At 39.0% G+C, this 26143-nt stretch overlaps 1 long non-coding RNA gene across 2 annotated transcripts in view; it reads left to right on the plus strand.

Annotated features, from left to right (window-relative positions):
* The window catches only part of LOC145541809 (uncharacterized), a 474179-nt gene that overhangs the window by 321448 nt on the left and 126588 nt on the right, over positions 1–26143 (plus strand). The window lies entirely within an intron of this gene.

Below are 26143 nucleotides of genomic sequence, written 5' to 3' on the forward strand. Positions count from 1 at the left end.
CGTGATCTCACAGCTCCTTGTGGCATATTTTTAAGTATGGTACTTGCAGATGACCTTTTACAGAGGTAAATTGCATATAAGGGGCTATAAGTGCCACATTTAATAATGCTTCAGAGACATTAGGAAGATAGTAACAGTTATTATTTGGGGATAAGTTCCCTTTATTAACTTTCAGGTGCTGCTGAGCAACAAATCCAGCTTCAACAACAGATGCCTCCTTCTGAAGCTTTAAGAATGGACGCAGGCTGGCAGAACTATACTCAATAAGTTAAGGGTGGGGGAGTAGAAAAAATAACAAAGGGAAAGGAAAAAATGCTTCAAGTGCAAAAATCTAAATAGTTCACTCTGGGAAATAATATTGACCCATCATTTTATGGAGAAGAGGCAGTCTTTGAGCTGGAATGAGATATAATGGGATCCTAGTTTTTACCTGAGTTGTCCATTTCCAGTCTTCTCTATCATGCATTCTAAAGGTATTTTTTTCTGGGTATTTGTTGTTTGTGTATATGTGCTTAGTTGCTTCAGTCATGTCTGACTTTTTGCAACCCCATGGACTGTAGGCCACCAGGCTGCTTTGTCCAAGGGGTTCTCCAGGCAAGAATGCTGGAGTGAATTGCCATGCCCTCCTCCAGGGGTTCTTCCCAACCTGGGAATCAAACTCATGTCTGCCTGCATCTCCTGCATTGTAGGTGGATTCTTTACCCTCCTGGGAAGCTCCTCCGCTGTTTAGTTTATCTTATGTAGCTGCTAAATTAAAATAACATTCTCGTAATATTTAATATTAGTGAAAGACCCTTCAAATGGCTTTTTTTCTACCTGCAGAAAGAAGTGGAAACTCTTTGATCTAGTAATCAAGACTATTTATATGTATAATTTGGACTTTCCAACATGAGTCTTTCCTTCCCTGACTCCTTACTTTCAGGGTATCTTGCTTACAGCAGATTGATGTTCTTTCTGCCTGTTAATATATTATGCTTATTCATAATTTCCTGCTTTTGTTGTGATATTCTACCCTTTCTCTTGAGTTACTATAGTTCAGAGATCAGAAAATTTTGTCTGTAATTGGGCAGATAATAAATATTTTCAGCTTTGTGGTCCATATGTTCTCTGTTGCAATACCTAATTCAAGTCAGCTGTTGTTGAATAAAAGCAGCCATAGATGACATGCAAACAAATGGGTATGAGGGGAGGGACCAAGAAAGTGACACAGATGAATCCTGAAATTTCCTCATTTTATGGATGCGCTGAATGTACAGCTATGCATGAAGCAATTCCTTCTGAAGGAAATCCAGAAATGACATGAATGTCTCCTGTACATCTGGAGAATGAGAAAATATCCACATCAAGACAGGTAAGAAAGGCTGAGAACAACTCCATCCCATCCCAGCCCTATAAAATCAAGAGGGAACCACTAAATCCCAGCCTCTCCCTGGAGAGTGAAATGTTTGGGCCACATATACTATTGTTCAGTCACCCAGTCACGTACGACTCTTTGTGGCCCCATGGACTGCAGCACACCAGGATTCCCTGTCCTTCGCCATTTCCTGGAGTTTTCTCAGACTCATGTCCATTGAGTCATTGATGCCATACAACCATCTCATCCTCTGTGGCTCCCTTCTCCTCCTGTCTTCAATCTTTCCCAGCATCAGAGTCTTTTCCAATGAGTCAGCTCTTTGTATCAGGTGGCCAAAGTATTAAAGTTTCAGCTTCAACATCAGTCCTTCCAATGAATATTCAGGACTGATTTCCTTTAGGATTGAACTGGTTGGATCTCCTTGCAGTCCAAGGGACTCACAAGAATCTTCTCCAACACCACAGTTCAAAAGCATCAATTCTTTGGCGGTCAGCTTTCTTTATACTCCAACTCTCACATCCATACATGACCACTGGAAAAACCATAACTTTGACTAGACTGGACCTTTGTTGGCAAAGTAATGTTTCCGCTTTTTAATATGCTGTCTAGGTTGGCCATAACTTTTCTTCAAAGGAGTAAGTGTCTTTTAATTTCATGGCTGCAGGCAGCATCTACAGTGATTTTGGAGCCCCCCAAAAGGGTCTATCACTGCTTCCACTGTTTCTCCATCTATTTGCCATGAAGTGATGGGACCCGATGCCATGATATTAGTTTTCTGAGTGTTGAGTTTTAAGCCAACTTTTTCACTCCTCTTTCACTTTCATCAACAGGCTCTTTAGTTCTCCTTTGCTTTCTGCCAGAAGGGTTGTGTCATCTGTGTATCTGAGATTATCGGTATTTCTCCTGGCAATCTTGATTCCAGCTTGCGCTTCAGACCAGCGTTTCTTGTGATATACTCTGCATATATGTTAAATAAGCAGGGTGACAATATATAGCATTGACGTACTCCTTTCCCAATTTGGAACCAGTCTGTTGTTCCATGTCCAGTTCTAACTGTTGCTTCCTGACCTGCGTACAGATTTCTCAGGAGGCACATTAGGTGGTCTGGTATGCCCATCTCTTTCAGAATTTTCCACAGTTTGTTGTGATCCACACAGTCAAAGGCTTTGGCATAGTCAGTAAAGCAGAAGTAGATGATTTTCTGGAACTTTATTGCTTTTTTGATGATCCAGCAGATGTTGGCAATTTGATCTCTGGTTCCTCTGCCTTTTTAAAACCAGCTTGAACATCTGGAAGTTCATGGCTCGCGTACTGTTGAAACCTGGCTTGGAGAATTTTGAGCATTACTTTGCTAGTGTGTGAGATGAGTGCAACTGTGTAGTAGTTTGAGCATTCTTTGGCATTGCCTTTCTTTGGGATTGGAATGAAAACTGACTTTTTCCAGTCCTGTGGCCACTGCTGAGTTTTCCAGATTTGCTGGCATATTGAGTGCAGCACTTTCACATCATCATCTTCTAAGATTTGAAATAGCTCAACTGGAATTGCATCACCTCCACTAGCTTTGTTCATAGTGATGCTTCCTAAGGCCCACTTGACTTCACGTTCCAGGATGTCTGGCTCTAGGTGAGTGATCACACCATCATGATATCTGGGTCATAAAGATCTTTTTTGTACTGTTCTTCTGTGTATTCTTGCCACCTCTTCTTAATATCTTCTGCTTCTCTTAGGTCCATACCATTTCTGTCCTTTATTGTGCCTATCTTTGCATGAAATGTTCCCTTGGTATCTCTAATTTTCTTGAAGAGATCTCTACCCTTTCCCAATCTGTTGTTTTCCTCTATTTCTTTGCACTGATCACTGAGGAAGGCTTTCTTATCTCTCCTTGCTATTCTTTGGAACTCTGCATTCAGATGGGTATATCTTTTCTTCTCTCCTTTGCTTTTTGCTTCTCTTCTTTTCAGAGATATTTGTAAGGCCTCCTCAGACATCCATTTTGTTTTTTTCATTTCTTTTTCTTGGGAATGATCTTGATCCCTGCCTCTTGTACAAAGTCATGAATCTCCATCCTTAGTTCTTCAAGTACTCTGTCAGATATAATCCCTTGAATCTATGTGTCACTTCCACTGTATAATTGTAAGGGATTTGATTTATGTCATACCTGAATGGTCTAGTGGTTTTCTCCACTTTCTTCAGTTTAAGTCTGAATTTGACAATAAGGAGTTCACAATCTGAGCCACAGTCAGCTCCCGATCTTGTTTTTGCTGACTGTATAGAGCTTCTCCATCTTTGGCTGCAAAGAATATAATCAGTCTGATTTTGGTGTTGACCATCTGGTGATGTCCATGTGTAGAGTCTTCTCTTGTGTTGTTGGAAGAGGGTGTTTGCTATGACCAGCGCTTTGTCTTGGCAAAACTCTATTAGCCTTTGCCCTGCTTAATTCTGTACTCCAAAGCCAAATTTGCCTGTAATTCCAGGTATTTCATGACTTCCTACTTTTGCATTCCAGTCTCCTATAATAAAAAGAACATCTTTTTTGGGTGTTAGTTCTAGAAGGTCTTGTAGGCCTGCATAGAACTATTCAACTTCAACTTTTTCAGCATTACTGGTCAGGGCATAGACTTGGATTACTGTGATATTGAAAGGTTTTCCTTGGAAATAAACAGAGATCATTCTGTTCTTTTTGGCATTGCATCCAAGTACTGCTTTTCAGACTCTTTTGTTGACTGTGATGGCTAGTCCATTTCTTCTAAAGGATTCTGCCCACAGTAGTAGATATAAGATCATCTGAGTCAAATTCACTTTTTCCAGTCCATTTTAGTTTGCTGTTTCCTAAAATGTTGACATCCACTCTTGCCATCTCTTGTTTGACCACTTCCACTTTGCCTTGATTCATGGACCTGACATTCCAGGTTCCTATGCAATATTGCTCATTACAGCATCAGACTTTACTTCCATCATCAGTCACATCCACAGCTGGGTGTTGCTTTTGCTTTGGCTCCTTCTCTTCCTTCTTTCTGGAGTTACTTCTCCACTGATCTCCAGTAGCATATTGGGCACCTAGTAATGTGGGGAGTTCATCCTTCAGTGTCCTATCCTTTTGCCTTTTCATACTGTTCATGGGGTTCTTAAGGCAAGAATACTGAAGTGGTTTGCCATTTCCTCCTTTAGTGGAGCACGTTTTGTCAGAACTCTCCACCATGACCCTTCCGTCTTGAGTGGCACTATATATCATGGCTCATAGTTTCATTGAGTTAAAGAAGGCTGTGGTCCATGTGATCAGATTAGTTCAGTTCAGTCGCTCAGTCGTGTCTAACTCTTTGTGACCCCATGGATGCAGCACACCAGGCCTCTCTGTCCATCACCAACTCCTGGAGCTTGTTCAAAGTCATGTCCATCCAGTCAGTGTACCATCCAACCATCTCAACCTCTGTCCTCCCCTTCTCCTTCCACCTTCAATCTTTCCCAGCACCAGGGTCTTTTCAAATGAGTCAGCTCTTTGCACCATGTGGCAAAGTATTGAAGTTTCAGCTTCAACATCAGTCCTTCCAATGAATATTCAGCACTTATTTCCTTTAGGATGGACGGGTTGGATCTCCTTGAAGTCCAAGGGAGTCTCAAGAGTCAGTTTTCTCTGATTGTGATTTTCAGTCTGTCTGCCCTCTGGTAGAGAAGGATAAGAGGCTTAGGGAAGCTTCCTGATGGGAGGAACTGACTGAAGGGGAAACTGGGTCTTATTCTGATGGGCGCACCCATGCTCAGTAAATCTTTAATCCAATTTTCTGTTGATGAGTGGGGCTCTGTTCCCTCCCTGTTATTTACCTGGGGCTAAACTATGGTGGAGGTAATAAAGATAATGGTGACATCCTTCAGAAGGTCCCATGCATGCACTGCTACACTCAGTGCCCCCAACCCTGCATCAGGCCACCGCCAACCCACGCTTCCACCACAGACTCCTGGACACTCATAGGCAAGTCTGAGTCAGTCTCTTGTGGGGTCACTTCTCCCTTCTCCTGGGTCCTGGTGTGCACAAAGTTCTGTTTGTGCCCTCCAAGAGTCTGTTTCCCCAGTCCTGTGTAAGTTCTGGTGGCTCTATGGTGGGGTTAATGGTGACCTCTTCCAAGAGGGCTTATGCCATATCCAGGTCTGCTGCACCCAAAGCTCCTGCCCCTGTGGCAGTCCACTGCTGACCCATACCTCCACAGGAGACACTCAAACACAGTTCTGTGCCAGTCTCTGTGGGGTCTCTCAGTCCTGGTGTGCACAGGGTTTGTTTGAACCATTTGGGTGTCTCTGGTGGGTATGAGGTTTGATTCTAAACACAATTTCACCCCTCCTACCACCTTGTTGGGGCTTCTCCTTTGCCCTTAGACACGGGGTATCTCCTCAAAGTCACTCCATCACCACACAGCAGCAAGAAAAAAATGAGAAAGGACTCAAATAAAATCAGAAACAAAAGAGGAAACATTAGAACTGATAACACAGATGTACTAAAGGTCATCAGAAACTACTACAAACAGTGATGAACCAACCAATTAAATAGCCTAGAATAAATGGATAAATTTCTAGAAACAAAATTTACTAAGACTAAATCATGAAGAAATATATAATCTGAACAGACCAATTACTTTTACGGAGATGGAATGAGTAATCAACAACCTGCCAACAAAGAAAATTCCACAACCAGATGAATTTAATGCTGAATTCTACCAAACATTTAAAGAATTAATACAAATTCTTCCCAAAGTCTTCCCCAAAATACATAAGAACGATACTTCCTAATTCATTTTATGAAACCAGCATTACCCTGATACCAAAACCAGGCAAGGAAATAACAAGAAAGGAAAGCTCCAGTCCAGTATCCTAGATAAATATAGATGCAGAAGTCCTCAACAAAATGTTAGCAAAACAAATTTAAAAGTACATTAAAGGACTGTTACAGTGCACTTAAGTGGGATTTATTCTAGGAATGTGATGTAAGGTTGGTTCAGCATCCACAAATCGATATGTGATATACCACATTAACAAAATGAAGGGTGAAAATCATGTGATCATCTCAATAGATGCAGAAAAAGTTTGACAAAAGTCAACATCTTTTAGTGGTAAAAGTGCTCAATAAACTAAGTGTAGAAGGAATATATGTACCTCAACATAATAAATGCCATATCTGACAAGCCTATAGCTAGTACCATACTCAATAGTGAAAAGGAGAAAGCTTTTTCTCTAAGATCAGAAACAAGACAAAGATGCTCATTCTCACCACTTTTATTCAACATAGTACTGGAAATCCTAGCCAGAGCAATTAGGCAAGAAAAAGAAATAAAAGTCGTCTAAATCAGAAAGGAAGAAGTAAAATAATCTCTGTTTAGAAATGGCATGATATTATATATAGAAACCTTAAAGACCCCAACAAAAATGTACTGTTCGAACTAATAAACGGTTTCAATAAATTTGCAGGTTATTGATGGGTACCAGCTTTCAGTTATAAGATGAATAAAGTCTGAGAATCTAATATATGATTTGGAGACTATAGCCAATAATATTGTGCTGTGTAACTGAAATTTGATAAGAGAGTTGAATTTAGTGTTCTCATTTAATAAAAGGGGGGTAAATGTTTTCAGTGATAAACATTTTAATTAACTTAATGGTAGAAATCCTTTCACAATGCATAAGTATATCAAATCATGATGTTGCAAACTTAAAATATTTTACAGTTTTGTCAATTATATCTCAGTTGAGCTGAAAAAAACAAAAAGTCTCAAATGTGTGTGACCTGATTTGGTCCTTGGGTTTAGTTTACTTACTGCTGACCTAGCCTCCTGAATCCTACTGTCAAAGAAGCCAGGAAAAAAACACAGCATCTTGTATGACTTCATTTATATGAAAGATTCAGAACTGGTTCCATTAATGCAAGCCCCATATTCTCTTAAGACCATTCTCAATGCATCTCCTTTTGCCTTCAAAGGCACCAAAATTTTCACTGCTTTGTCTTTATGGTTTCTGGTCAGAGTTAGCCTGGTTAAAGTGTGCTTCTACTTTTTCAGGTTTTTTTCTCTCTTGATTTCCCAGTCTCATGTCAGAAGCTGAACCAGAACTGAAAATGACATGGATGTTTTGTTTGTTTGGTTTGTGTCATATGTCAAGCTGAATCAGATCTAAATAAATTTAACAGCTACAATCACTGTCCCACATCTGTGTTCTTAGTTCTCAGCTCAACGTTCTTTTCTTGTATCAGACACTGAGCGACAAAGAAATAGTGTCCAGGGATTCCCCAGATCTGACCCAGAGATCAAGTCCAGCATGGAGTTGGAGAAAAGTTCAGGCAGAAAAATTCTCTTCCTTTATCCTCTTTCAGCTAAACAAAAAGCAACAACAAAAAAATAAACATGAACTACACAAGAAAACCCTTACCAAATCTAATTTTAAGCTAACATTTTTTTTTCTCTTTTTCCGCTGGTTTCCTCTGTCACCCGAGAACTATAATGCTTGAGCTAATGGTTTTTATTGACCAATAGTAATGATCATGGAGGCATTTAGGCAAACCTGGATTCTCTGTGATTCTGGGATCCTAATAAAATACCCAGGCTTGTATTTCTCTGTCTTGGTTCTCATATGCTTATGTGATATCCTGAGTATTTTGACTCAGGAGGTGGCAAATGTTATGACTGCTGGGTGAAACTTTAGAGGTGAGTGGTTATTGCTTGGGAAATCTTACCTATATGTTCTTCCATTTAGAAAGTTCTCTGTGAAAACTTACAGAAAAAAAAGCATACACACCCATGAAATTTAAAAACATAAAGTGTAAACATATGAAAGTCAAAGTGATTTATTCATCACTTTAGCTATTAGATAAAGCATGAATGTGAAATTAGCAAATTAGATTGATATCTCAACTGGTTAGTAACACAGTATTAATAGCTCAGTCAGGTCCATTAATTATTTTTACGCCCCATATGACTAGATCTTGTTTATAAGATGGCCTCTGAGGGAGGGAAATGTGGAGCCATTCATTACCAACAGGCAGAGACTCTGTGACTTTTTAAGTACTGAATAGAGTCTATGAGCCACGTTAACATCTGATCGGTAGAGTTTCAGGTCATAATTAAAGTCACTGAAATAGTGTGTGCTCTACAAGTTGGACAGCCTGTTATAATGATAGCACAAGGCATCAGAACCCCTCATCTGACTTCCTCCTGGGAGTTTTCTATCAAAACTCCCACCTGCTTCCACACTTTTTATCATATTATTACTCAGAAAAATGAGTGACCTGAGGTAAAGCCTTTTGAATTTTCATTAAAATAAAAAAAAAATCAGTATGAAAGAAAAAATAATCACTATCTTGCCAGCAATTCCTCTCTCAGTTTTTCTTTCTTAAAAGGAATCTGAATAATTTGGGAGATGTAGACTGATTATGTTATATTGGGATTTCAATTTTAAAATTAGGACTTTAATATTAAATTATTTCCATCGAAGCCATATGGAATTGTTATTTTTAACAGTCAAAAAGAGTATAAATTCCAGTAATTTTATTTAGTCCAACTTAATAATGAGGATAGTATTCATTGATTTTCCCTTTGTCAGTTATTCTGCTGTGTAAAATCTTTATCTTCTAATTAATCCTTATATTAATCATGCAAATAGTGCTAGTAGATCTCCATCAGGTCCTCCCCACCCCTGCTTCTACCAAAGTCACATTAAATGGACCTTGAGAGGCTAACGAGTTTTCAAGACCAATCTCCTATTTCACTCCCAACCCTGCACTTCCTATCAGATTGCCTCTTTTAGACTTGTGTTTTAATAGAAACTTGTGCAATCATACTCTTAATTTATAGGCATTGCCATCATCATACACTTTTTTAAAACCAGTTTTTTATAATCGAGGTTAAGTTAATTTACAATGTTGTATTAATTGCAAGTGTATGGCAAGTAATTCAGTTACTATTTTTATTATATATGTTTGCCATCATCACTCTGAAGAGTTTCTTTAAAGTGTTAAATAAAGGTCCTCATAACCCGAACATCCTGGGAACCATGGTCTAGGGCTCCTTTATTAGCTCTGGCTGCTGCTGCATCCTTTATCGTGGTCAAAAGTAGATGCTGTAATTAGGCCTCCACTTGCCAGCTTGCTTAGATCAGCTGGGGACATTAAAAATCAGCCAAGGCCTGAAAGCAATCAGAGTGAAATTGGATGAAACTTCTAATGATATCTTCAAACAGAATGTTTCCCAGAAGTCACCATTTTCAGACTAGCCAGGTTTGGAAACCTAGGCTTTACTATTTAGAATGAACGTGTATATCACATCGTTTGAAGGAATGAGCCTAAAACAAGCCTGATTCTTGGACCTCTTAAGAGATTCTGGACATTTGAAAAAGATCTTGGATTCATCTGGTCAAGTGAACACTGGGGTGCCTTTATAGCAATTCCTTACATGTGGCGAATAAGCATACTGAACAGGAATCTCCAGATGAAGACAAAAATGGAAAAATGAATATGGGGATTGGATAGGAGAGTATAAAGAATCCCTTCCCCTCCACACCCCACCAACACCATGAGAGGCAGTTGTGAGCTCCGTGCACTTGGTGAAATAGTCACACTGTGTGTGGTCCAGAGCCTGCACCTCACAGGAGACTTGCCCACCTGGGGCACTTGTGCCCTCATCTGGGAGCGTGCTGTGTTCTGTCAAAGTAATTATCTCCATCAGTTTACATATGCCAGTTTATGAAGAATATTTGCATCTTTAACTGTGACTGTTCATGTCCTTTCATCAATCATGTCCCACAGTCCTGTTGTGACAACCATGCATCCATATTTCTCAGGTCATTCCATGTAATATCCCATAAAAAGAAAGGAGTAACAAGAAATATTAATAGTATTATAATAATGATGGTCAGTTGGATATGTCACCTCTGCCTATTTTTGCAAATCTCTATCGATTCAAGGTGAGGTCTCAAGATTCTTGCTAATATCATGCAGAAGTCTTTTATAAAGCTGGTTCTTCAATCTCCAGATGTGTTTAATCTCTATTTCCTTGCCCTCTGTCTTCTTAATGCCCACTTTCTTCATCAGCACTTGTTTTGTTAGTCTGTTTGATAGGCATTTGTTTTTTAGGCTTTTAAACATTTCTGGAAAGCCCTCCCCACTGTGCTTGTCCTGAATGGTTTGGGTCTCTTTCATAGTGCTTCGTTTCAGGTGACTGAGTCACAAAACATAGAGCTACTATGGTGTGGGTGAAGCAACTCAGCGTGTGAGTCAAGATGTATGCGTGCATGCATGTGCAGTTGCTCAGTCATGTCCAATTCTTTTGCATCCCCATAGACTATAGCCTTCAGGCTCCACTGTCCATGGAATTTTCCAGGCAATAATACTGGAGTGGGTTCCCGTTTCCTACTCCAGAGGATCTTCCTGACCTGCATCTCCTGTGTCTTCTGACCTGGGTTTGAATCCTGCCCCAGTTATGTTCTAACTCCCTTCTTCAAATCCCTGAATTTCCCTTTTACCATCTTCCACATCTTTTTATGACCCTCTTCCAGTGCCTGTCCCCAGAAGTGTAGATCAGTAGGATTTCCTTGTTATACCTAGTGTCTCCTGTCCCTCCTTCCTTGTTTAATTGTGTTCAGTGGCTCAGTGAGGTAGGGCTCCCATATGCCCTTATGTCTTCAGATTCCCTTTCAACCAGTATTTCAACAGAGCATGAGGAGTTTTGAGGTGCAGTTACAACTAGAAAAACATTAGAGGTGCTCATAGAATTGACTTTCACAAGATTCCATGCAAAAAAATCTGCCTTTTCAATTACTACATGTTAGATTTCCAGGCAAATTACTTGTTTCTTAGGAAATGAAGGACTGCCTTTTGGTAGGACTTCAGAAATTACATTTTGGTAGGACCTCAGAAATTACTCTAGTTTCCAGGAGGAAATTGCCAAAGGCCTGAACTAACTGATCATCATGAACCACACTCCAAAACTCTAATTCTGAGATATAATGTTATACACTTTAAGAAACTCTCTCTCTTTTGACTAGTACTTGGGCCCTTCCTGACCAACAATGTGGAGAAATAAAATACATTTTAAAAAAAATGCAGATCATCTTCTTTTTTTCAGCCTTGTTTTTAAGCACCACATCTTCCTCTGATGTTTTGTGCTTATTCCAGGACATTTTCAAAGCCTTGTGATATTTCCTGGCCCTGACCCTCCTGTGTCCTTAGGTGACTCTCTACCTACAAAAAAGAGTCTAATTCACATTAAAATATATTGAAGACAAATAACATACCCAGATATCAGGAAGTTATTATAAATTGAATCAAAACAAATATTAATAGATAAGCATAAAACAAACTCAGATTTTATAGTCTTAAAGGGATTAATGTATGATTTTGATTTTAAGTGCCCTGGAAAGATTATTATTAGACGCATTAATGACAATTTTTCCAATATTGGACACCAGTATTTTTGCTTGATTTTGTTGCACATGTACTAGACAGACCTTTTAAAAAGCAAAACAATGTATTGGACTGTCTGCAAGTATGGAAATAGAGAAATATTGATGTAGCTGGAAATATACCAACTGAAGAACCTATTTCTGAGAGATAGGTCAGAATTCTTGAGAACAAGTTTCTTTGAAAAACAAAATTGTGCTAGGGAAGAGAGATGTCACACCCTCTTGAATTTTTGTACTCAGATATAAATTGACTGATCTAAATATAGGAAAAGTTGGTTTGTAAATTGAAAATGCATTAGGACTTTTTACTCCCATTCCCATGGGATTGCATTGTTTGAGAGAAATGTGTCTGGGACTGTATTTTGTTTGATCTGAAAAGACCTTGAAGACTGAAGGGCAGAGTTGGTTCTACTTTGATTATTGTAATGCCAATATATTTTTATTCAGTGCAAGCTTGGTGACTCCTAGTCAGAAGGGAGGTGTACTTGTTTAACGAAAGATTTTCTGGATGAAGGATGGAACATATGGCAGCCTCAGGTTTTCCGTCCTATTCTGAAATAAATGTAAAAATATGCGTTTGCCTTTCTAGGATGCAACATTGACTTTAGGTATTCAGATGCAGTTTAGAGAAGACCCTCCAAATGTCAATGGACTTACAGAATGCATCACAACTTAATGTGAGGTAACACTAGTAGTCAGGGATGAAGACTAGATGGGCTTACAAAAAGGCCAAACAAGGGGAATTTATGCCTCTGGAGGCTTATTTGCCATTATTGTAGTTGAAGGAGATGCAATTTGATCTGAGCTAATGACACATTCTAGTCCTATGAATATGTAAATATCATTTGATTTCCTCTGAAGATGAATTAAAGCTTCCCAACAGGAAATAAAAATGAAAAAGATTCTGAAGCTTCTCAGGGAGAAAGAATTATATAATTTCAAGACTGGAAGGAGAAAGAGGAGAAGCATGTTGATTAGGCAGACACCTAGCATAGATCGGGCATGGCAACTCACTCCAGTATTCTTGCCTGGAGAATCCCCACGGACAGAGGAGCCTGGTGTGCTACAGTCTAAGAGGTCGCAAAGAGTTGGACATGACTGAGCAACTAAGCGCAGCATAGCATAGATCAGGAACAAGTTCTGAGCTCAGAGCCAACTATTATATTTAATTCTCACAACCACCTTGTCAGCTCCATGTTATTATCCTTATTTTACTTATGAGCCTGGAGGTCAGAGTAGCCTTTTCCAAGTCATAGAGATAAGAAGCATGTAAAAAAACCCTTAATTCCTTACTAGCTATTTGTGTCAAATAGAGCGTAGAGATAAGTCAAACTTCCAGGCTCAGCGCCAAGTGGTTGAAACAGGACCACATAGAGCCTTGACTTTCCCATTCCAAAAAAACCCACTGGGCTTTTATGGGGAAAGGGATGAATCATTGGTATCATGCTTGCACATGGTTTCTCTAAGTGGCCACTCCATAGGACAAAGCTGCCAATGGGATCCCTCCCCTTTAGTTAAGTTCATTAACCTTGTCTATTATGTTAGTCCCATTTTATGGCCTCTTGGTGAGGTCCCGGTTCCCTGTGCAGCTCTTCCCCCATCTACTCTCCAAACTATTGTAAGGTCATCATTTTGCTTGTTCCCAAGTACCTCAAGTTTAGAGTTGATAATATCTTGACCCCTTGCCCCAAAACTTCTAACAACTGAATACTGAATTTCCCATCATCCAAACCTACCATGCATGAACATCTCCAGGAATAATTCCCTTTGGAAAGTAAGACCATTTGTGTTTTAATTCCCTAACCTTTGGAAATTTTTTCTTTATATCAAGCTCAAATATATTGAGCTACTTCTGGCTAGTCCTAGTTCTCTGAAAACTTAAACTTAACTGATTCTTTTCAAAGATTCACAGCAAGTCCTCATCCAGCAAAATTTGAGAAGGGTTTGGAGTTGAGTCAAGTTCCCAGGCCTAGACTGACATTCATTCATTCAAAATATACTTTTGAGTTACTACTAGCTGCCAGCTACAGTTGTAATTGCTCGGTATACATCAGTGGACAGAAACCATGAGGAATAAGTCTAATTCCTATTCCATAATAAAAGGTTTTAAATCTTTAAAGTCAGTTATCTTTTTTCCATTGAACCACCTCAGGCTTACAGGCTTGATCTATCCAGTTCTTTGTATATATGATATGATGTCACCATCCTTTATAGGGAGCCTCCTTAGAAATGAGGGCCAAAAGAAAGGGGGACACATTATTTTACTCTTCATCACACACCCTCAATGTCTAACAAATAGTAATATTCAATAAATAATTGTTAAAGATAATATGAATGCATCTTGCTTATTTCTTGAATTGTTCTAATTTGGGCTAGAATTAGAACTGAATCTCCTTGAGCTAGGATTTATAAATTTACTCCCTAAATAATGAAAGACATCCTTTTCAGTATGGGATAAGATTAATCACAAGTGTTGTTTTAAGGAAACGTCACAAAATGAAAGTATAAGTGGATGATTCAGGTCAAAGGTAGGCACTGAAATAAACAATAAGCTTACAACCATAGGCAAATAAGAGATCTTGGAACCACTGAAAATGAGGCCCACAGCACATCAAAAAATGGTTGTGGATATTTGGAACTTTGGGTTTATCTGTCCGAGTAAAGAATTTCCCAGAAGAGCAAACCCCATTATAAAGGATTTTATTATTATCAGCAGTATATCTTGAACTGTAACTCTCACTAGAAGAACCTACCGTTTTTATTTAGTGCTAATGACAATTAACTTGTTAACTTACTCTTGTACTGTCCTCTGACATCTCTTAAAATATTACACTGTTGCATGTTTTGTGTTATTTTACTTTTTTTGTCTCTTTAACTAAAGTTAATTTTGTAAGAAGTATAATGTTTTTCACTTCTTTATGGGTCTCACAAACATTGTTCTATTAGTCAGACTGTGCCAAAATGCTATAACAAATATATCCACAGACATATAATGGCTTAAAGGCAATTTAACTTTTATATCTTATTCATTTAACCAAGCTGGGTGTTCTTGTTTATAAACATTGTGACTTCAGGCCTAGTAACTTTCACTATCTACTTCCTCCCTTCCCAGAACATTGTTGCCTCCTACATTAAGCTTGTAAAATCTCAAAGAGTTTAGCTGAGCCACATCCCATTCTTAAAACTTGGTTCCCAAAAGCAAACATAATTTCCAGTCAATGTTATTGGAGAGTTGAGTCACAGAGGCATAGGTGACATGGGGAGGTAGTCCTTTCCTGAGCAGCCACCTTCCAGACACAAGATCTGTAGTCTAGAAGGCAAAAATGGATTCTGATGGACAGCTAGCTGTCTCTGCTAAGCACAAAGTGGTTTAACAAACATTTGTTGATGTACTTATATCATCAGTAAAGATTAAATTGCTTTTATTTCTTCTTGGAACAGGGCTATTAAATGCCCCTTAGAAATTTTAGAAAATTCTACAGTAGTGTGCACTAGATTATGCATTTCTTCAACAATGATTTGAAAGATTGCTGATGTTTATCTAGGGAGATGTGAAGCAATTTAATATTATTAATTGCTAACAAACAGATAAGATTTACACGAATTGTCAAAGCTTAAAGCTCCAAATAATCATTCTTCACACAGGAAAATTTATTATGCCATTATGCTTATTTCTATCAGGGTTCCTATAGAGCAATTGCTGTTCGCTATTAAATTTTTATTGCACATTTAATTTATCTTTCCCTCTAGTGGGGAAATGTATTAGAGAATTCATTTGACACTAGTATCATCTCCCTTTCTCTTTTTCTCACTCTGCTTGCCCTGGAATAGATAGGAGTATATTTGTATCTTGGTATTAATTATACAAAAGCTTAAGAGAACAATGCTTGCTGCTGCCTGAAGGGAATTATCCAGCTAGAATTAGCTTTATGGAAAAGCAAGTGGACTTCCATTATAAACATCCATTTTCAGTGGTTTATAAAGAGTTCTGGAAAACATCCATTTATAAGTTAAAGCTTGCTTTTCATCGATTAAAATAGAAAGTAATTTTGGTTTCCAAATATTAAAGGCTTGTAAAAGGTTGAGGTTGGGGGCTCTTTCATTTATAAGGTGCTATATTGAAAATGAGGTTTTATATTTCTGAAGGTAGAACTTCTATGTGCAAAGGTTAACAATCTCATGCTTCACATCTCTTCCTGCCCCAAGAGTTACATATAGTTGAATCAAGAGGAAAACAATGATACAAGATACATAAACCACCTTTTTTCATCACCAATGCCTTTTTCTTAACAGGGCCTAATTCAGTGGAAACACCCTAGGCCTTGGTACAGTACAATCATTCTCTTGACTTTTGGAAAGATTTCTGGCTCTTGGGCCTGATTCACCAAGACAGAGTCAGCTTGTATTATTGATTGATCTGAAGGTTTGGTCTCTCATGGGATTTGATAACATACTGCAACTATATTTTTTGCACATTGAACAACTGCTGAAGTTTTGTTTTTACTTTGGGTTGGAGGCTGGACGTGACAAAATATTCGTGATCACATTTCTAGAGAGTAAGAGAGGTTAAATATTTTTTCCTTTGAGTTAATACAACTGTAAGGCTTGCGGATCTCAGAAGGGAATGCATAGCTGTCCTCTCTCTGTCAGGAAGAGTCTCTGAACCCTCCAGACTGGTGGTTATAATTTCACTGTGCCTTCATTCCCACCCCATTAGAGCATGTTTTCCTTTGGTCATGCTGTTTAATCTACATACATTTCCAGGTGGTGCTAGTGGTCAAGAATACACCTGTCAATGTAGGAGACACAAGTGATGCAGTTTTGACCCCTGGGTGGGAAAGATCCCTTGGAGTAGGAATTGGCAACCCACTCCAGTATTCTTGCCTGGAGAATTCCATGGACAGAGGAGCCTAGTGGGCTACCATCCATGGGGTCACAAATAGTTGGACACGACTGAGCGATTGAGCATAGCATACACATATTTGCCAAATGACTATATTTATTTCCTTATAGACATTGACATTAATGTCCTGGAGAACAGTGCAATTAGTGCTCCAGAAGAAATAGCACTTAAATCTGACAGTTACAAGGTTTAGGTACTGGACAGTAGCTTGAGGCTTAGCAGCTTCTGAGTAAGTTTTCCATCTTTCCTTTACTACCTGAAAGTATCAGCTAGTCGAGAAAAACTGAGCAACCCACCAAAGCCAAGCTGCCTTTTCTGTTCATCTTCTGAGGGTTGTTTTCTGAAACCTCATACATTATGTTCAGCCTGACACACCATCTAGTGGGACTTCCACTCTGGTCATGATGTACTCTTGCAACCCTACTCTTTGGAGTGTTTCTGGCAGCCTCAGAACCACCTGGGACAAACTCTTTTTTTTTTTTTTTTTGATATTTCTGTTTATATAATTAGGTAGAATGCCAGGGCTTGGCATCACTGGCTAACCAGCACACAATGCTTAGTAGCTGTTCAAGAAGTTGTTCCGTGTTGCTTAACCCTTTGACTGATCTGTTCCAGAGACTTAGGGGACCCATCTGGCAACCCTTTTCCACGAACTGATTCTCTAGCTCCCTCCTGCAAGATCCCTCCAGACACACACACAGACACTCAGTCACCCTCAACTGGTCTTGACACTGTTCACTAGATACAAGTGACCGGAGTCTACTCAAACTGGTCCCAGATGAAGGCGGTGATTGAAGAATAGAAGAGGTTACAGAGATGGAGGAAGTGGCGAGTCACTGAGACTGCTCCTTCTGTCTCTCACTGGCTCCTAGGAACTCCTGTCTCAGACTTTCTCTATATATCGCCTTCATTTTCTTAGTTTTTCTCTGCAGAACAACTTTCTCTCTCAAACTCCCCTTTTCTGCTTCCCAAAGAGTTTACTTGTCAATAACTTGGTTTGCATGGTTCTGACTCCAACTCTTGACTCTTGAGGAATATTTGGTTTAATCATACACTGTCAACTGCCTTCAGTCTTCATGTGCTTTTGTTCACATTCTTAAGTTTAGTAAGTGCCAAGAATCTGTAGTCTCCCGACTGACAGTCTTCTGTAGTCAGAATCAGTTAAAGATAATTGAAATTCTTAAACCTCATTGTGTCATTTACTAGAACTAGGTGACTTGCTTTATGATATCATTTTAAATCATCAATAGTTTCATTATTTGAGGATTTATTAAAGAAAAAATAACAGGAACCACAGAGAAATAGGAGAGGTTTTGCCAAATATTTTCAGGTAGAAATGAAATAAAGGAGGAATTTTTCCTTGTTTTCTTATGTCCTGAAAATTTTCCTGGGTAGACTGTAATTTATATTCCAAATTTAAGTTAGCAATATAATTTGTATAATAGAAAACTACTTTTTTCTCCTTTACTAAATAAATGTTGAATAAACTTCTAAGAATATTGGTTTGAAGACTATTCAATGATAAATCTGCCCAGGGTTCCTGTATTTGTCAGGCTGGCCATGGTTGCATCTAGCACTCAAAGCAAGTTCTGACCCACATTATCTCTAAAAGCCATATTTAGGAATTGGCCCAGTTTCCTGTGTAAGGGATTTTAACCCTGGCTGCCCTGAACTTCTGTCTGAGTGTCTCTCCAGGTCAAGGAGAGGCTTGAGTAGAAGAGAAGCTATCAAGCAAAGGGGTGGGAGAAAGGGGAGAGGCTGGAGCTGACCAGCCTTTGTCTCTGCCAGGATGACAACTGTCCCCCTGGACTGAGCAGAGGGTGCTCCTTTGCCAGGCTCGTCTACATTTAGTTTGATTTCTTCCCAGCATGTCACTTCCCTGCAGAGTCATGGATTGCCTCTCTGATTTGGTTTGGCAGCATTAATGTAAAGAACATGTTGGAACTTCCCTGGTGGTCCAGTGGTTGAGACTCTGCTCTTCCACTGTAGGCAAATAACCATGTCTTGGCCAGGGATCTTTAAGATCCTACATGCCACATAGCTTAGTCAGAAGAGAAAAATTAAAGGACATGTTTAATGGCCTGGGCATGGTTACTTGCATGGTTTTGTTTTGTTGGTAGCTGCTGACCTCTGTTAACAATGTGAGGCCTTGAGTCTGCTAAAGCCTTGCTTTTGCTTGGAGCCCAGATTCTCTTCCCAGATGCTTGGTGTTTGCAGTTGCTGCCCTGCAGACACTGTGCTCTTAAAGGTATTCTGATTCAGGGCCAGTGCCTGCTGTCAGAATGAATGCCTGTGGTGGAGAAGGGAAGGTGGCAGCTGCTCCAGGCAGGCTGTCTCCTGTGCTAATTCATCGCTGCCTGGTGAGGTCAGGCTTCTCTGCTCCCCAGGGCAGCGGGTCTCTAGGAGGTGCGATATCCACACACTAGTGATGGATTGCAGTGTTTGGGAACTCCTGGCTGGAGCTGCTGTCCACTGCACTGAGAGCTACTGTCAGCAGAGGAGGGAGAGCGAGCAAAGAGTTCACCTTAGAAGCCGTGCACATTTTTTTCCCCAGGATTTGGTGTCACTTGTTATTAGTGTAGATGGTGCGTGGCCACGGACCTTCGCTTTTCCTGACTTACCCAGTGTCAAGGGCTACCCAGGCTCTTCTCCAGGTGATGGTTCAGACTGGCAGTTCTGATGCTCTCTTTGATTCCTCCGGTCCCCACAGACTTAACACCCTGAGGCTCTCTCATTTCCTCTGGCACTGCATTACATTCTGGACAACATTCCCACCTTAGCCAAGGGCCTCTTTGTCTCACCCAGCAAGGACTGGAAAACAACAGTAGGGGGGCCAGTAAGACGAGACTTCTGTGTAAAAAGCAAATCTCCACACTTCATTTGGAGATGACTCTGCAATAAGACATTTTCCCTAAGGGAAGTAGATCAAAGCTTTGTCACTTTGACAGATTTCTTTCTCTGATGAATTACATGGTGGTTTTCTGAGGTCCAGAAGTTCTTATCACTTGTAACTCCCCACAAACTTGAAACATTTGAGATTGGAAGTTGAATAAAGAAAAAACAAAATGAAACTGACAACCAAAAAGGGATCATTGGAATGCAGATTTCAGCTACCCTACAAGGTTCATTTTGTCTCATCTCCCTGAAACCACCTACTGTTCTAGCTCCACACACTGACACCTTTTTCTCTGATATCCACAGGTCCTACCATTGTGCTGTGAAACATGTGGCTTAAATTATTACATAGCTATAGGTCTATTTCTAGGTCTTTAGGACTTTTAATACTGCAAAACTTTTTCTCCTTTAAATTGGGGTGTAATGGCTTTGGGGGCAGAGGCCATATTTTATCTGGAATAACCTGAGAACGGGGTGGATTAAGTCTTGAGTGGTTTTTCCCAGATTCAATTATAAACTCTGAAGTAAGCATGAGAAAAAGCATATTATTGTAACATCATTGATGTTATGAAAAGCATTATTGACTTATTTATGCCTCCAAATCATTTTAGAAAGTGATTTGAGAAATCTTATCTCTCTCTGTCTTTATGCCTACAAGAGGATTTTCTTTTTAAAGGTGAGGAAATGTCAGCAAAAGGAAAATGAAATTAGAAAAATAAGATGAATAGAAAGTTTGATAATATGTAATGAATATCAAAAGACACTATTCCCCTGCTGGAGATGACTCACAAATTTAGTTGCAAATTTATCAGCAACCAAAACAAAGGGGAAATACAATCTGTTACAAACATTATGACGCCCATAAAATGAAACCCTAAGTAAAAGCACAGAATGCCTGCTGTTTATAGTTCTGAGATACCAGTACCTAAAACTCACGATTCCTGAGAAGGGCCACTGATGCTATTACTGCCAACACTTTGTCATTGCCAACATTTTCAAAAACAGGCAAGTTTCCCAGCATCCCCCCCAGAACATGATAGCTTAGATGTATTAATAGTAGCTATTAATAGCTACTATTAGCTATTAATAGATGTATTATTAGTAGGTTGTAGTTTAATAGATGCTGTTCCATGACACTTCAAAACAGTTCATCATGCAGTAGTATTTTTCTTGCTGAACCCAATGGAACAAAAATTTTGTGTGGTTTGTATATCAATAAGCATTGGTAATCAACCCAGTGGAGGGCAGGTGTGACAAACTATTAATATCACCGAAGTTATGGTTGTGTACTTGAGTAGAAGGTCATAAAATCTCCCCCAAGAGGAAGCCTGAATATTTGTGTAAATAGTTAATCAGGGAAAGTATCTCATTTGAAATAACTGGCATGAAATTATTATGTAAATGTTCATGACCATGTGTTCCATACTAGCAAATAAAAAAAAAAAGGAAGCAGGAAAATATTATCGATAACTGCAGATCTAGAATCAAGGAAAAGAATAAAGAGTAGAAAATGTTTGTTAGAGACTTCCCTGGTGTCCAGTGGCTAAGATGCTGTGTTCCCAATGCGGAGGTCTCAGGTTTGATCCCTGGTCAGGGAACTAGATCTCACCTGCTGCAAGTAAAAAAAAAAAAAAAATCCTGCATGCCTCAGTGAAGATCTAAGATCTCACTTGCTGTGACTAAGAACCAGAGCAGACAGATAAATAAAATAAATTTTAAAAAGAACATGTTGGTTAATGATTCTCCATGAACCCATGCTTTTAGGAAATTGGACTGATAGTCTTGTTCATTTTGTCTGTTACAGTATCTCGACAGTATCTTGGTGGTCTCATAAGCTTTCCTAATCTGGAGAGCTAGAGAGGAACGGGCATAACTTGGAGAATATTTACTAAATTATGGTGGATGAAGGGAAATAAAGTACCTGCTAAAGAAAAGAGGGATAAAGGCTGATGAGAGGAGAGAAGGAAGGACCGGAAAAGAAAGAAGAGAACTGGGCAAGGAGAAAGGAAAAAAGAGGGAATGGGATGGATACAAGGAGGAGTAGAGAGAGAGGAAATGGGGAAGGAAAAAGACATTCTAAATAAACTTCAAACAGAGGTCAGCAGCTTGACTTTCATGCAAAAAGCTGTCAAGAGTAAAGTTTCCTCTTCAGTGCACAGAAGGTAAAGAGAAATGAAAGGGACTTTTCCTTCTCTCTGCCCATCAATCTTCTTCCTGCCTTGTAGATTTTCTCATGCCCCACTGCTATAGCGGCTCACTACAGGTAGAGGACAGTCCCTCCAGAGGGAGAGCAAGAGACACATAAGAGTTTGTGTTCCAGAGCACTGGAGACAGGGTCCAAAGGGATTGGGTTATGGAAGGCCTTGCAAACACCGATAAAGAGTATGGATTTTGCTTCATAGTCTAGATGGCAGCATTGCAGGGTTTTACAAAGGTGAACAGTGAGATCAGAGTTTCAATTTAGAAATATTCCTTTGGCAGCATTACAGAGCACAGATTGAAGAGGGCACTTGCTCAATTCTGTCTCCAAATACTTTGAGATGAGCCCTCTGATTCCTGGCATTTCATGCCACCTTGAAGTGGTGAGCATTCTTGCATTGTCCATTGTTTTTCCAAGAATGGCCTTATAAAAGGTCAAAGTACACCAAAGACCAATATGCCAGGCTTCTTTTTCTGAAGTAGCATTTCAAATCAGCCTGCCATATCTGAAGCTTCCACATCCCAGCTGAATTGTTTGCTTGAATCCTGGGATATGGAACCTGTGGATATAGGAAAGGAGTAGGGGTGACTCTACTATGTTATCTTATATGAGGGACTTGAGCATCCACAGATTTTGGTATGGGAGGTGGAGGGAGGTCCTGGAACCAATCCCCACTGGATACTGAGGGATGATTGTGTAATAAGTCATTTCCTCCTCGAAAACTATCTTATGCTTCTCATTCCTAGTAGAAGGGTTCCTCATTAGCCTATGTCTATGCACTGCTCACTTGGATGTTACCCTGTCTTCAAGGTGCTTAAAATTCATCTTTCTCTAAATTCTCTTCTCTAGTAAAATTGGTCTACTTATTCCCTAAACAGACCCATAATATTGATGTTGTTTTCTCTTCTTGGGATTCCTTCTCCACTTTTCTCTTTTGAGCCAATAAATACCCAAACTTGAAATCCGTATCAAATGTTTTCACCACTAAGGAGGCAAAATAAATTACAAAAAAAAAAAAAAGGTAAGAAAGGGAAGTCTCTCAGTCGTGTCCTACTCTTTGTGACTCCAAGGACTGTAGCCTACCGGGCTCCTCCATCCATGGAATTTTCCAGGCAAGAATACTGGAGTGGGTTGCCATTTCCTTCTTCAGGGGACCTTCCTGACCCGGAGATCGAACCTGGGTCTCCCGCCTTGCAGGCAGACGCTTTACCATCTGAGCCACCAAGGAAGCTCTGGTCTCTAAAAGCAAATGTGTCTGGGTTCAATTCTAGATTTATTGTCAGCGAACAATGTCCCAGCCAGGATGTGGACTTTGATACAGCTAAAATCCAGAATATTTCCATCACCACGAGGATCTCATGTTACTATTTTATAGGCTACATTTACTTCCTTCTCATTCCCCTCCTGACTCCTGGCAATCAGTTATCTGTATTTCTATAATTTTGTGTTTTTAAAATGTTATTTAAATGGAATTATTTAGTATGCAACTTTTGAGATTAGATTTTTTTTTTACTCAGCATAATTCTCTAGAGATTCTTCCAGATTATTGCATGTATCAATAGATCATTCATTTTCACTGCTGAATTATATATTCCATGGTATGAATGTAGCATAGTCTCATTAACTTTTCACCCACTGAAGGAGGTATGAACTGTTTCCAGTTTTGTCTATTACAGGTATGACTGCTATGAACATTCTTGTACAGGTTTTTGCCTGAATGTATATTTTCATGTCTCTGGGATAAATAGCCAAGAATGCAGTTGCTGGGCTGTATGGTAGTTGTTTGATTTTTGTTGTTGTTTTAAGAAACTGCCAAATTCATTTTCATGGTGATTGTATTATTTTTAATTTTTACCAACAATATATGAGTGATTCCATTTTTAAATATCCTCACTAGCATTCAGTGTTGTCACTACTTTTTATTTTAGCCATTCTGATAGGTTTATATTGAGATGTCACTGTAGTTTTAATTTGCATTTAGTGGATAGCTAATGGTGTTGAATATCTTCTCATGTGCTTATTTTCTATCTGTATATTCTCCCTGGTGAGATGTATCTCCATGTCTTTTGGTCTTTTGCCCACTTTCTAACTGGTTGCTTTTTTGGTTGAATTTTCTTCTTATATATTCTAGTCCATTATCACGTATGTGGTTTACAGGTATTTTCTCCCATTCTGTAACTTGTTTTTTTCATCTTTTTAACAAGCTCTTTCCGAGATCAAAAGTTTTTTTTTTTTTTTGATGAACTCGTAATTTACAATCCTTCCCTTTTACCAATTGTCATTTTGGTGTCAAGTACAAGAACGAGCCCTAGGTCCTGAAGCTCCTGAAGGTGTTCTCTTATGTTTTCTTAAAAAAATTTTGTTAGCTTTGAGTTTTATATTGGTTCATGATCTACTTTGAATTAGCTTTTTTATAAGAGGATACTTAAGGTGAGGTCTGTTTTTTTTTTTTTTTTTTGCTTTGATGTCCAATTATTCCAGCACCATTTGTTGAAAAGGCCATCCTTCCTCCATTAAATTACTTTTGTACATTTGTCAAAAATCATTTGGGTGTATTTGTGTGAGTCATTTTCTGAATTCTCCATTCTGTTTCATTGATCTATGTGTCTATTCCTCCATCAACGCCTTGGAGTCTTGGTAACTGGAACTGTGTAATAACTATTGAAGTCAAGTAGGCTTATTATTACCACTTTATTCTTATTTGTCTTATTTGTTTTAGCTATTCTAGTTCCTATACCATTCTATATAAATTATAAAATAATCTTGTCCATATATATAACAATCTTGTTAATATTTTGGTTGCGTGCTAAAGTTATGCCCAACTCTTTGATGACCCCATGGATTGTAGCCCGCCAGACTCCTCTGTCCATGGGATTTTCCAGGCAAGAATACTTGAGTGGGTTGCCATTTCTTCTTCCAGAATATTTTGACTGGAATTACAGTAAACCTAAATGACAGTTTGGGAAAAATGGATATCACTACTTTGCTAAATCTTCTAATCCATGACCATGATTTTCCACTTATTTTTATATTTTTTGATTTTTTCCATTAGCAGTGTATTTGTTTTTAATCTGTAAGTCATATTTATGTTTTGATAGACTTACATCTGAATCATTGTCTTTGAATGATTATAAATGTTATTGTCCTTTAAATTTTGTTTTCTACATTTTAACTTTCACTATATAGAAATGCAGTTGATTCTTGTGTGTTGTTCTTGTATTTCATGAGCTTGCTGAACTTACTAGGAGGTTTTTTGGGGAAAGATTCCTTGGGATTTTCTAGGTAAGCAATTATGCCATCCCCCAATAGGCACAGTTTTACTTCTTCATTTCCAGTCTGAATGCTTTTTATTTCATCCTGGTTTTATTGCCCTGGCTAGAACTTATAGCACTATGTCAAATAAAAGTGATGAGAACAGATATCCCTGCCTTGTTCATGATCTAAGGGAAAATGTTGACTAATTCAGTCTTTCACCATTATGCATAATGTTAGTTGTAAGTTTTCTGTAGATTCCTCTGTAGCTGAGGCAGTTCTTTATGTCTTATTTTTTCTTTCTTCTTCTTTTTTTAATCATCAGTGGGTGTTGCAGACTAAATACATGTAGGAGATGCTTTGGAGGAAAGCATCTTTCTGTCTAAAAGAGGTCCAAGAAAGTTTACCAAGGTTTGCAATTCAGAAGGTAAAGAGAAGTGGGGTGTGGCTTTACAACAGTGGACTTGAAGGTTAATATATAGAGCCTTGAAATTGGCATACTTCATTCATGCCTGGTGTTCAGAGTTAAGGCAACTCTGGCATTTCCCATTTTCTGGGAATCTTTCTCCACTGGCCGAATGACCTGCATCCTACCCTCTCACAATGAAGCTATTTCTGTTGACCCATGGTATATGCTGGGCCTCCCCAGTCGCTCAGCAGTAAACAATCTGCCTGCAATGCAGGAGATGTGGGAGATACGGTTTTGATCCCTGGGTCAAGAAGATCCCCTGGAGGAGAAAATGACAACCTATTCTGGTATTGTTGCCTGGAAAATCCCATGGACGGAGGAGCCTGGTGGGCTACAGTCCATGGGGTTGCAGAGTCGGACATGACTGAGCGACTGCTGCGTGCTGACTTTGTCATCTGTGAACAGAAATCACAGGTGGAAGACAAGTGAAGAAAACTCAAAGCCTGAAAGAAAAGGGGATGGGACTTTAGAAGATCCTATAAATCAACCAGCTTCTTTTTTCACAAGAGTATTTTTAACAAATAATATCAAATATTGAAGAACCAAGCAATAAGAGAATTAGCATTTTCATTGAATATATATATATATATATATGTACTAAAAACTAGAAAAACAAAACTGAAATAATAAAAATGA

The sequence above is a fragment of the Giraffa tippelskirchi genome, chromosome 3 (genome assembly GCF_054371585.1).
Source record: "Giraffa tippelskirchi isolate mGirTip1 chromosome 3, T2T-mGirTip1v1.2.pri, whole genome shotgun sequence".
NCBI classification, from domain to species: Eukaryota; Metazoa; Chordata; class Mammalia; order Artiodactyla; family Giraffidae; genus Giraffa; species Giraffa tippelskirchi.